Genomic DNA, 13800 nt, shown 5'->3' with positions numbered 1-13800 from the left:
GTGAACATAAATCATATGAACCTTATCCCACAGATTTGATAGAATATTAATAGTAATAAACACATGAAGGACTTGAATTAACTCAGTATAATTAAAGCCATTCAATATGAGTTATGCTAAATACAGATTTTAAAACTATATATATTTGAGATTGGTATGAGATGGTTATATTAGTATTTTATATAAGATTAGCAATTTGATGGCTAAAGTTGATGGCTATATTGTCAATATAAATATGTTGACTTCTGTTAGTACACACAACATTGTGATTGTAGAATAAACATGATAAAAATCAACACGATAAACATTAAATGTGTTAAAACCTGATAAATCTTGGTCTGAAATGAAAAATGGGGAATAGTTATTAAGCAGGTGTGTTTCTAACTGGATCCTTCAAGAATATGTTCTTTTATATGACTCAACCACCTTCCCCTCTATTGTGAACAAAACAGAAGGAACCATAAAAATCGCTAATGCTATTGTTTGTAGGAGGCAAATATCAAGGGAACAATATAAGCCAACAAGGACAAATCACTGACTTAAGGTGATCTGGATCCATTGGTAAGTAAATCACAGCAAACACGGATTTACTTTGGTTGAATCTAATATCATACGCCTAAGAAGAAAGGATGCAGGCCAAAGTCAGAGGCTATAACCTGAAGAAATATGACGTGTCTGTACTGGAAAGCTAAGCAATTCCAGGGCTTGTTCTCTGGCTCTGAGGCCAAATGGCCAATTTAGTTATATTTGTATAATTATGACTGACCTGCTCTGGATAACAGGACAGCCTCATGGAAGCATTTTATTGGGAACGGTCCCTGGGCTGTGGTAACTTTCCAGCCAGGTCTGGGACCGTTCTAACGATTTAGTGCATAGACGATCAAGTTCTGGTGCGCAAGCTCAGGCTTTTGTTATTTTACAGAGACATAACCTGGGACTCTAACAAGAACTGAGAGTCGTGACAAGTAAACGAAGTGCTCAGTGCAATCCTGCACCCAAAAGAGCTGTGCTACCTCAGCTACATAACGCTGAAATCTTAGACAGCCATGTGAAAGCCATGTTACTTCTGTATTTTCTACTGACTGCTATTGAAACAACAGTTGTGATGTCCTTAGATGAAGAGGGTTATCGATCAATTGAAACAGGTTTAAGAAGAGCTAAGACAACGGTTGAAGTAGTATGGAACATATTTCATGGTAAATGCCCTCAGAAGCCATTTAGCTTAAAAATAGAAAAATTTCAACAGTGGATTTTTCAGTTTCTGAGTAGTCTATAACTGCAGGATACAAGATGACATACAGATAGTAGAGGTAAAATAAGGTCATTTGCTTGCACAGGGCTCAGTGCCGCTTTAACTAAATTTTTTGAATGTCCAACCTTTGTCAGATATCTCTACCGTACATTGCAATTTGCAGTGCAGACATAGGCTTTGAGACAGATACTTGATACAGGATGGTCCTTCTGCGGAGAGAGCTCAGGACAAATCCAATAAACAGTCAGATTTCTGTATAGTGAAGCACTGTATACTGCATCACTGACCAATGCCCAGTCCTACATGACCTATCAGCTCAAAGCTGCCGCTTTCATAACTTCATCGTTTATGAAGTTGCTGCATTCACTGGGCAGAGGTATTCCCTCTAGCCTTTTCAAGATCCTCGCCACACGAGTACTTCCTATTTTTGTGGTAGCTCTATGACTTGATTTTACATATCAAATAATCAGACGTAGAATTTGAAAACATCCTTGTCTATTCTGGTCAGCACGATGCTTACCATACAGCTGAGACTCTATTATTATCGTCTGGGTTTTTTACATTGTGAGAGTCAGTAAGTGTTTATAAGAATATTTGGACACATATAATATATACAGTAGTGAAAAAATGCTATGAATTAAGACTCTAGTTACCAGATTACCAGATATATCAAGCTGTATCAGTTAGATTATCAGACCATTATATGACAACTGCATTGCAACAAATGAGTTTAGAGTTAAGCATCAAAAGAATTTGTGAATATATTTTTAAACCATTATATGTGAAAGATAAAAAATAACTTCTGCATCTCACTCCTCTCTTCCCAAACCCATCTTGAAAGCTATGAAGTATCTGATTAATATTTTAGGACTTTGTAATTTCTGAACATGAGACTTGGAAATAAAAGTGCCTTTTGGACACTGAGTAATTAGGACTACACTTCCCACCTACATTCATTAAAACAGGGCTACTTGTGAAGCCCTTGTACAGGAAGTTATTACTCACTGCTCTTGATTTTCATATGATGCAAATCATTTGAGAAAGCAGCATCTACACCACCCAAAGGTCTGGTGCAATGTGAATATCAGAGGGCACATGCTGCCTGCAGTGCTGTCATAATAAGGTGGATTGGATAAGAAATTCCTTCAGAAGGTTGCTCTCATTACATAAACGATAAACAGTAACAATGGTATTAAAAATTTACTATACATTTTCCTCTGATTTAGGCTTTTAGGAGATCAGTGTGTATATGGTGATACCAGCCGGCCAGGGGTACTGTGGAAAACGTGAGGACTTCCTGCAGCTCCTCGCCGCGGCTGTGACGTGCCTAGGACACATTGCCTCTTGGGGTGCCCAGTGTTTTGAGCTCTCCCATGTGAAAGCTGTCTGAACTACAGTAGGCATGAAAGTGCTGTGCTAAGGATACCATGACAGCCTTCATCCATGATCCCTGTGCTTTAATTGCCTTATCTCATAGGATTATTTCACTGTAATTGACATGAGTTGCTGATAAATGAAGACATCGTTAGAGCACACCACAGCACAGCAAAACACAACACAGCAAAGCATAACACAGCAAACCAGCCCAAGCCATATTCAGCCTTCCTAAAACACAGTAAGATTAAGTCTTGCTTGGACTTGCACTTAAGTAAAATTACAGAACAAGGTGGCATAATCAACTGTCTCTTACAGCGGGGTGCCATGACAGAGTGGCAGTCTCCCTTGAAGGCAGCATTACTCTGGCACACTCTCTGCTAGCCTGTACGTACAGAGTTAGGGCTAACTTAACTAGAGTGGTCCAGCTTGAGATCTTTCTCATATTTCAGCAAGCACAGAGCTGGCATCACTGGAGAGAGCAGCCAAGCTGGTTTAAATGAAGCTGCTTTGGTAGCAGAAGCTGCATAGCTGTGTTAATGCATCACTCATTAATTTACTCTCTTTCTCACTGAAGAAACTAGGCTAGATATATAGTATTTTTGCATGGAGAAAGATTATGCAGTGCAGATGCAGTGTTTAAGATGTCTGAGTGCCTTTAAGTAATATGTAATGCTTGGCTTCAGGATTTAAGATTTTATTAACCTTTTATTTCTATTCCACCTCCCTACCTGTAATTCCCCACAGACATTCTGTTTAGAAATTTACTGATCTCTAGGAACTTACTTCCATTTTCTTACAAAGAAAATAACATGAAAATTTCGATTGTATGAAAGGTAAGAAGCATTTCATTCATATTTTATAAACAAGCAACTTAAAGACAAAGCTATCACTCAAAACTCACAGGAAGATAGGACAGAATCAATCTTAAATTGATTGCATTACTTTTATTCTTTTTTTTTTTTTTTTAAATTTAAGCCCAGATTCATTAATGTACCAGAACAGCACAAACGATTCAAAGCACACCCATCATTTAAATTAGTTTACATCTATTTTGCATCACTGGAGCAGTGCAAAGCAGATGAAGCATGCTAGGGAATCAAGCCCCTGCATTGCTTTGGAGGACCCACGTTTAGCCGAGGCCCAGGTTACATGGTGGCTGGGCAGGAGGAGCAGTGCAGACCCTGAGTGCATTTGTTTGTGTGCTTTAAGCGTTCCCCGAAGTTCCTGCCACAGTCACACTGCATGGCTGCTTCCTTTGTGCACGTTAGAGACAGCAGCAGTGCCAAGGGAAACCTTTCGAGAGCAGACACCCGACTTTGGGTTGAGACACAAAATCTTTGCAGAAAAGATCTCTCTGAATCGGTTAACTTGCCGGAGGATCAGAGACGTGCATGGAGCTCCCAATCTCAGACCCACTGTAGCCAAGACCTGCAGAGGTGCCAAGCCAAAGGGCTGAGCTCCTTCGGAGGGTGCGGTAGCCCCCAGGAGTCAGCAGCAAAGCTGCTCACACAAGCTTACTTACAGCCTGTATAGTTATAGCCATTAGCTATAACCATGACTAGATAAACTTAATTACAACTTAATCTATTCATTTGTTTTTTATACCCTGTGCACAAGCTTTTAATTAATTAACAGTATGGAAAGTTTGATTGCATTATTTCATTATGAAGACTACTTAGGACAAAGAATAGGCCAACAGAAATGCTGTATTTCTTGAAGGATTTAGTTTTTAACTAATTTTTACTCAAGCCAATTAGCACATGAATTTTCTGTTCTTAGAAAACTCATTCTGTATTCACAGAATAAGCACTACGAGTATGGTGAAGATATATTTTTGATTAAAAAAGCTGAAGCTGAGACCTTGGTAGACGAGCAAAATAAATCCCTGCCTGACATATTGGAGACACGTCAGGAGGGAGCTAATGGAACTGTGATGAACATCTCTGTAAGAGCTAATACTGTTTCACTTAGTACACTTCTAGTGTATTCATAAGAATCTCCGTATGTTTCATACTTAAACGCATGCGTGTGAAGCATACAAGTAAGAAAGTGCTATTTAAAAGATACTAGGGTTGTAAAATCTATTCAAGCTAATCTATTTTCTATGAAGGAAAGTTCATATAATATATATATATGTTTTGCCACATATATATACACATATATGCCACTTATAAGTGGAAAATCATTCTCACATTTAGTTTGAGACTGGCTAACATCCCTCCTATCCTGTCTTCGTAACGATGCCACTCAGTCTCTTCTTCTTTTAGTCCTTTGGGAGATGAGGATTACTGCATCTGAGGTTCCCAGTATTTTATTTTTTGTGAAGGATTTCACAACTCATGTGGGTTTCTACCATTTTCCACTTGTCCACGTTCTGCCGTGGATTGTGTTGCTCCAAGTTGTGCCTGCTGCCGAATTCAAACTGTGAGAACTTTGGGGTCTGTGGGTCCTGGTTGTGCTTTTGTAGTTCTCTGGTCTCTTACTCCTCTATTATTCTTGTGAGGAAATCAAAATGGGGCTACCGGTGAGATGAGGGAAGCTTTCTGTGATGCTGGTCTGATCAATACTAGTGCTCCTCAAGCATGATTCAAACTCAGGAGTAGTCTTGGGGAGAAAAACTGGTGTCACAGCTCCTTCCAGATCAGTCAGATTTTATGGGACATTTAAACTTTACTTTTGAAACTATGCATGTTGTTCAGTATGCACATCCTTATAATGAACGTTACACAGAACAACTGGAAGTGATGCTAATTCAAATGTACAGAGTTCATAGATATATGTCCCTCGACATACAGCTTGCATTTTGTATTTAGTATACTTCTTAAAAGTGAAGAATTGCAGTTTGAGAATAAAACATTTCATCTTGTTTTCAGGGTAGGTAGAAAACTGGATTAGGATAGGGCATTTTTCACCAAGCTGTCAGTCAGATTTCGATTCAAATCAATAGTGCAGGGAGCTAATTTTCAACTAACAGCTTTTCAGTAGCCTTCTTGAAATGAGTTCATGGGTTCAGGGCAATTCTTTGTGCACAAGTGTCCATGTTGCATAACGAGAAAAAGAATGACTATTCTTATCTGTAGATTTCAACATAAAGACCGAGGGCTGAATACGGCTTTACACCTCTAGGCAGACCTCTCAACTCAGTGATAGATAAAATGAAGGGACTTGAACTGCCAGCGCTGTATCTGCTCTGGTGTGAGAGGACACTCCTAGCACCTTGCACAGACACAGCGTGTGCTCCTTGTCACATATGAAAGCTAAGGAGCACCGAATGAAATTATCAGGCAGCAGGTTCATAGCAAACAAAAGGAAGTACTTCTTCACACAAATCGTAATTAAATTGTGGCGCTCATTGCCACAGAATGTGGTGGAGACTAAAGTATACACGCATTAAAAAAAGGGAGTAGAGAAATTCAAGGGCGTATTAAATATGATGGTCTGGGAGCAAACTCCAGTTTAAGAAATCCCTGTACTACGGTTTGCTGGAACTTGAAAGGATATACCAGGAAAAGATCGCTGTATACCAATCCTGCTTCTTACATTTTCTTCCCTTCAGCATCTGCTAATGACTATACTCAGAGCCAGGATACTGGACTAGATGTTCAACTCACTGTAGCAATTTTTTTCATCGTGTGCTTTTAATCAAATTATGTTCTTATTTTGGCTACTTAAAAGGATCTAAGACCCCGACGGAGAAAGACATTTAAATGTCTAACGCTCACGTATTTTAGGGAGGTAAGTACTGGTGTGTATCATAGCCTTTGCGCCTTAGGCCGTAAACTTACTGGGGTGGGGCACATACACCTTTTATTAGGACTTTGCTTATTCTGAGTATGAACTCAAATAAAAATATGTATTTGGTAACTGTGATAACAGTGTGTAACGGTTTCTCCATAAAGGTTAAATAATTCGTTTGCCCAAATGGCTGGTGCCACGGGAAAATTCCCTAGTGATTTACGTAAGGGTGATGACACTAGCATCCACTGATGTGAAAAAGAATTAACTTCCTTTATAGAACTCCCCGCATTTGCAATGCATGGATATTACATTTGTAGAAAGCTATTTATCACCTGTTACCCATAACAGTATTGCCAGACGATATGTAACTTCCTTACATTTACCTAGCAGGGTATTTGAGATTTCATCCATTTTGCAAAAGCATCTGGCTGCAAACCTATGCCACATGTTGGTGAAAATCCCGATACGGAAATGAAGAAACCAAATACCAAAAAACCCGAATTTTAGCCCTGCCAGTTCGAAGCCTGCCAGTGCGGGTGAGGTTTCCTTCTAAATCAACAAGACGCGGTGGCTATAAATCGTGCCATACAGGGTTGACAGCCGCGCAAGCGAGGCAACCTCAGCTTTCTTAATCGCGGGCGGTTTCGTCCCGAGGCGAGGCGAGGCGAGGAACCGCAGGAGCAGCACACCGCGGGGCTCGGCGGCTGGGCAGCGCTACAGCATCCCCCGCAGCACCGGGAAGCGGCGGCAGCCGGTGTTTCCCCGGGCGCAGGGAAGCCCCGCGCTGCTCGGGGCCGTGCCGGCGCTGCGCTCTCCCGCGCTGCTCCGCACCGGCGCCGGGGCCGGGGCCGGGGCCGGGGCCGGGGCCGGGGCCGGGAGCAGCCCCTGCCCCGCCGGCCGCGCCCGGCCACCTGCTCCACCCGCCGCCCCACCGCCCCCGCCCGCATCCCGCCGACATTTCCAGGGGAGGGGCGGGACGGAGGCCGGGGCAGAGGGATGGCGGTGCCGCAGGGTACGGCGGGCGGGGGAGGCTGGGTGCCGCCCGGGGGCCGCGGAGGGCGGTGCGGCCGGTGGCCCCGGCAGCGGGGTGGGGGCGGCCCCTGGCCCCTGGCCCCGGCCCGGCCCGGCCCGACCCGGCCCGGTACGGGCGGCCGAGAACGGGGGCCGGGGGGAGGGAGGGATAGGAAAGCAACTCTCGATCTTAGAGCAACGACTCGTTCGCTCGCCCTCACCTTCCGCCGGCTCCTCGGATTAAAATAATCATAACAATAATTACAACACCTCGCCCCCCCCCCAGCCGAACAGACCCGCGTTACAGGGAGGGGAAGGTCAAGAGGAAAGGCAAGAGCGCTGCCTTATCCGCGGGCTGGCGGCTGTCACACCGCCAGCCCGTGCCCCCGGCTTCCCCGGGGGCGGCCCCCTCCCTCCCCCTCCCCGGGCTGGGCAGCGTCTCCCGGCGCGGCGGATGCCCGGCGGCATCGCCCGGTGGGGCCGCGGCACCCGAGACACAAACCGGGGCGGGGGGACGGGGGAAGGGGGCGGCGGGGGAGGGCGCGGGCAGAGCCCGGCGGCACCTCTCCCCACCCCTTTGTGCATCGCGGGCAGGGAGACACACACACGGAGACACGCACGCACGCACACGCACCCCCCACCCTGCAGCCCCGGCGCCGCAGCCGCCCGTTGTTACACACGCACACACACACACACACACGCACACACACACGCGCGCACAGACACAGCCGGTCCCCCCGGCAAATGCATTTTCTGTTGCACTCCACCGCCCTTCATCCATCCTCCCTCTGGTCCCCCTCCCTCCTCTTCCTCTTCCTCCCCCCCCCCCTTTGGTTGGTGGTTTTTTTGGTGTCCGTCCCGTCCCCCGTCCCCCCCCGCCGTCCATCAGTATAAAGCAGACATTTTGATGCCGTTGAAGACGGTTCAGGCTTAACTAAAAGCGGAGCGCCTTACCCACCCCCGCCCGGCTGCGTGCAGTTGGCGCTGAGCGATCCCGGGAAGGGCTGGTGCGGCTCGTCCCTAGCGGAGCGGCTTTGCTGCCATCCGCCCAACTTCAGCACCTCAGCCGGCAGGGAGAGGGAGACGGCGGGCGGGCAGGCAGGCAGCTGGCGGGAGGAGAGGCAGGCAGCAGGCAGGCAGGCAGGCAGGCAGGCAGGGAGGGAGGGAGGGAGGGCGGCGGAGAGGGAGGGAGGGTGCGAGGAGCGGCGCGGAGGCTCCGCACATGCGCCCTGCCACCGGCGGCGGAGCCCGGCGGCAGCGGGAGTTTCCCCGCTTGGCCCCGGCGGGTGAGTCAGGGCCCGCCCCGCCCCGCCCCGGGCTCCGCCGCTGGTCCCGGGGAGGCTCCCTGGGCGGTGCGGCGGGACGGGCCGGGGGGGTCCCGGGGGCTGTGAGAGCGGCGGGGGCCGGGGCCGGGGCCGCGGTCGGGGGCAGCGGTCCGCCCCGCGCCGGGCGGCAGAGCGGCGGCATCCGAGCCTCTGGGCTGGTAGGCTGCTACGGCGGGAGCGATGCGCCGCGGTGGTAAAAAGAGAAGCACTAGCAGTGCTGGGCTCCTGCTTGGTTTTATTCTCGTCCCCACATCGGTGCGTCCAAATAGAAAAAAATAATAATTAAAAAAGGGTGTATAAACCACTATCCAACTCTTCATTCTCCTCGTGCAGCCGAGAGAGAGGCAGGGATTTAGTGGCTGAGTAACTTTTTGATGTTGGGCACCTGAAGCAAGATGCCTAAATAAAGAACCAGTGCAGATCTGTTGGTTGCAACCGTGAGAATCAAGATCAGGGTGTTCTGAAAATCTGGCTGTGAATCCTGAATCCTGACAGGTCTTGCCCATTAGTTTGTCCCAGCTTTCCAAACGCCAGTTTCCAAGTTTTGGCTCAACAGAGAACGTTATTTAGCTTCCCCACTGCACCTTAAAAATCTGGAGCCCGACATGCCTCAAGGCAACAGCGCTGGAAAAACACATATTTGGCATCAGGATCCTGTCAAATCATGCCACGATTCCAGAAATGTTAATGTCTCAAGAGAGAACACATTGCTGCGCTTACCGCTCCACCAAAACAATCTGGCAAGATGGTACAAAAAAGCACAAGGCCAGATTAAGGTGGTACTGTGCCTCGCCAACAACCCGGATTGATGTGCTTCGCAAAACTGGTCTAGACACCTGTGTACCCCATCTAGATCCCAAAGTGGAGTGCTACAAAAACTGTAGCCAAAACTGCACGTATGTTAGTAGGGCTGAAATTAAGAGGATTGGAAACAGTCCAGAAGGGCTAACTTGCATGAGAGCTGTAAGAGCATAGGCACATCAAAAACATCTCGGCTCCCAGGAATCTGTATTCAAAACATAACTAATTTAACGACATGGCAGTCGCAGTCATGGCTCTATGGCTTACTTCTTGAATTCTGGGATAGAAGCCTCAAATTCTGAATCACAAGGACCAAAGTCAGTGTTAACTTCCCCAAAAGTCACTCCTCATGAAACTATCACTTCGATTTTCTTCTGATCTCCATCCTCAAGGAGGAGAAGTGTGAGAACTGGAAGTCATAACTCTGCTTGATAGCAAAGGTTATTGCCTAACCGAATACACTTGTATCACTGATTTTATATCACATTCTGTCCAAGCAAAATTTTTGCAGCCTGTCTCCTCTTTGTCTTATAGTTGCTCATACCTTACCACCTTTTCACTGACAAACATCCCCCTCTGCTCTTTGTGTATCAACAGACTTCTCTTGAATTGTTCAGCCTAAACTAAGAGCAACTGATATTTAGCTTTTTTTATTTAAGACTTGAAGAGCTTGAGGGCCTGAAAAATTGTTTTTTCCAACTATCCCAAGTGTCCTAATAAACATGCTATCTACACGTGTAGCCTTGCCCTCAGAAAATCAGGTGATTTTTAGTTACATACCTAAATAAAGATGTAGGTGTAACTCCAAGTTAAGCATCTGAGTGCAAGGCAATTTTCAAGTCTTTATGGAAATTTAGCTGACATTCCCTTTCTTTAGAAATAGTGCTCGGAAGAGCATTAAAAAGGATTAAAAGTATTTATGAAGTGTTAACAGTGTTTTTATTTGTTAATTGCAATGCTTAAAATAACTGCTTGGGTATCTTTCTACAGCTTTAAAGAGCACCAGTTCCATTCTAAGGCCTCAATTCAGAAAAGCCTCCATGTTTAGGAAATAGTCTTAAGACTTGTTTAACTTCAAGCTCATATGTTGGAGCTTATTGACTTCATACTGAAGACAGTAAGCCTTCAGTACCTGCTTAATATTAGGAAGACAGTTCTACTCTGACAAAAGCTACGAAACTGATCAAAGCAAATGTCTTCTCCTAAAGATTTAATAGGTACGTAGAAAGTGTATACGGATGTTCAACCTAAAAGGGAGACTGAGTAATGGGTAGGAATGAAAGGAAATAATTTTATCCATATACTGGGGGGGGGGGGGGGGGAGAGATTTAAAAATTTTATAAGTTTGAAAAAGCTATGCTTAAAATGTTTAAATGAATAAAAGTCTTCAGCTTTTTATGACTCTGTTAATGTTTCCCACAGCTCTGAACAAGCCCAGCCATTCCTATTTACCATAGTTTCCTGCACTGAAGCCATTCCTTGTTGTTGCTTGAACTCGTGTTTATAAATCCACTTCCTTTCAATAGCTGTTCAGCTGCTCTGTTCTGACCACTGCCTAATCCGTGTGCCTATTTTAGAGCCCTGTAGTTGCATTCAATGGCTTTTTCTTCCAGGCCTTTCTATCCTCTCTCCCTGGTTCATGTGTCTTGTTCCATGCTTTTTTGCATTTCTTAACCCAAACAGTTTCCTTATTACCATGCATTCTTTTTTTTTTTTTTTAAATTAAAACCTGTTGTCATTGTTTTTCCAATGAATTGTCACTCACTTTTGAGAAAAGAGAAATGGAAGGAGCAATGCATTATAAAAGGACTTGTGAAAATCTAGAACACTGTGTATGTGAGAAGGCTTTCTGGTACAAAGAGTCCATATAAATCTAATAAAATCATTTTTCTTCAACTTTGTGATCTTTAATGTCTGGATTCCTATTGACTTTAACGGACATGAAGTTAGGTTCCTTATTTTTCAGTATTAAGTCTACATAATTATTAGTTGACTGTATCATTTCGGTCAACTTCATATTTTACCTGTAGAATACAAGATGTTTAAAATTTCTCATGGTCGTGAACTCTTCAAGACTACCTTCAGTTAATAGCAGTCTCTGCCTCTCTTCAACTTAAAAAAACCCAAAGGCTATCATTAAAACAAAGCAATAGCCAAAGACTTCAAATTGATCAGAAAGTCATGATGTTCTTTCATGCCCCCAGCATTGCTTCAATGTGATAGAAAATGAACTATTTGAAATGTGTTTGAGCCACTGATCATATATATATTTTTCTCTGTAAGCAACAGTATTGCCAAAGTTTAAAGACGCTTACATTTGTAGCATCAACTAGGCAATGGGTTAGAAAACTGTGCTGCAGTTACAGAGATGACTGTATATTTATGGTCTGCTTCAGGTAAAATACTGCTTTGAATCTTTCTTAGCTATGTCCCTGCAATACCACATTTCTTTTACAGCCACGGCTGTTTATAACTATCAGGCTGTCTAATGCTATTTGACACTATTATGAAGAGTTTAAAGAATTTAACAGGCCTTTCCATGCTGCTATGCAGAAAACCATGAAAATTAGAAAAAAACCCAACCAACCAACCACCAAACCCCCAACCTAACTCTTGCTCTTTGGCACAAAACAAATGAGTTGAAGAAGCGATCAACTTCAGTTGGCTATTTGGATGGAAAGCTGGCTTGCAAAACGTGATTAGAGCTACAGCACCTCAATGTTACAGAGATTTATTTTTGCAGTAGCAACAAATCGAACAAACACAGAGTCTATCTCTGAGAGTCCAGTTTCAGATTTCCCCAAGCGGCATTTGTAATTTGGCTTGTTTATATGCAGAAACAAAGGCTTCAGAAGTCCCCTTATTAAAGAACTGCATCTTTGCAGATGGCAGTGCACTTGTAGCTCAGTCAGAGCAAGACCCAGAGATAATGACATCTTGTTTTGCAGCTGTTTCTGTTAACTTTGGCTGAGCCATCAGTATTTCAAAGGCTGGTATTATGTGCCAACAGCCACCAAACCCCTAAAGTCTGTTGACTCAAATGAGAAGAAAAATGTCACTGGCACTAAACTGACGAAACCAGACTGAAGTACAGCACTGGTGCTTGAGGTAGCTTCCTGTGGGCTTGAGCTACCCTGGTGGTCTCTTGATCCTAGCTCAGTAATAAACTGGTATTATCATTTTACTATTTCACCAAATATATTCTTCCATCACAAGCTAGACAAAGATTCCTCACACTACTCCTAGAGCTAAATATATTTTATGCCCCTTCTTTAGCAGCTAGAGTGAATAGATTTTAAGAGGTTTCATTGCACAGAAGTGGGAGATGGAGATTCACTTCAGTAACCAGCTGATCTGAGCGCTCTGCAGCGAAACACTTCTGGTCCTTAAGTGGAACTGAACAGAAAGGACCAGTAGATGGTAAGTAATTTTTTAAGGCTAGTAGTCATAAAAGCCACTTATATGTCCCAAGAAATGACATTTGGATGGCAAAAAGTATGTAGTATTTTGAACGTGCCTGCTTCTAGTGAATAATCCCAAGGTAACAGTAAATTATCAAGATTAAGGTTCAACAATGAAATACTAATTTTTACTTAGCTTGCTGATCCATAAACTCTTTAATGTTTCTTTTTAATGATGACATCCCTGATTACCCTTAAAAGTCATACAACATATCATAAAGCCATTTCCCTAAAACTTTTTGTCTCAGTAAAAAACAAGTAATAGCTTTAAAATTTGATCCTGAGTCAAGAAAGCCTTTTCTTGCTCTCAGTAAATGGGACTTAAATATAGATGTAGAGGTAATTCCATACTTAAAAAGTTGTATGAGAATAACACATACTTGATTTCTTTCTCAAGTGGGAGTTTGTATTTTCTATTGTGTTTTACACAGTTTATAATCTCATATAGTTTGCTGAAGGTAAAATGAAAGCACAGAGACCTGTGCTTTATATATTCTGTTTCTACTTAGTTTATCTACTTCAAGTTTCCATGAAAATCTTAATTAAGTTGAAGCTAAAGGTTGGAGTGCAAATAATAGTAGGTAAAAATCCCCAAAGCCCCTCCCCCTCGTAACACAACAGTGGCTATAAGAGTTATTGTGGAAATGCAAAATGGTATGGTTAGACTTAAAAGCCTCCAAGCATTTGAAATCAGAGAATACAGGTGAATACAAGCCCACCTCTTAACACAGGCAAATATTTCAGGTGGAGAATTGTACCTAAAAATAGAACAAGGTAGATGTGCTGGAATAAAATTGCGTATTTTATTTCATGAAAGAGTTTGGGTAGTATCTGT

The 13800-nt window shown here is 43.9% G+C and overlaps 1 protein-coding gene across 3 annotated transcripts in view; it reads right to left on the bottom strand.

Moving 5' to 3' along the window:
- Window positions 1-8508, bottom strand: part of RGS17 (regulator of G protein signaling 17) — a 76020-nt gene extending 67512 nt beyond the window's left edge. For 2 of the 3 annotated variants that reach the window (XM_052784690.1, XM_052784691.1), the window contains exon 1: window positions 8337-8452. The gene's annotated coding sequence lies outside the window, so the exon portion shown is untranslated. Of the gene's footprint in view, window positions 1-8332 lie in introns of all 3 variants that reach the window. The other variant, XM_052784692.1, reaches the window with a different exon arrangement.
- Window positions 8509-13800: the final 5292 nt, after the last annotated feature.

The sequence above is a fragment of the Harpia harpyja genome, chromosome 4, assembly GCF_026419915.1.
Source record: "Harpia harpyja isolate bHarHar1 chromosome 4, bHarHar1 primary haplotype, whole genome shotgun sequence".
In the NCBI taxonomy this organism is placed as follows: domain Eukaryota; kingdom Metazoa; phylum Chordata; class Aves; order Accipitriformes; family Accipitridae; genus Harpia; species Harpia harpyja.
The sequence above is the reverse complement of the archived record's forward strand: the minus strand, read 5'-3'. Positions and strand labels throughout refer to the sequence as shown.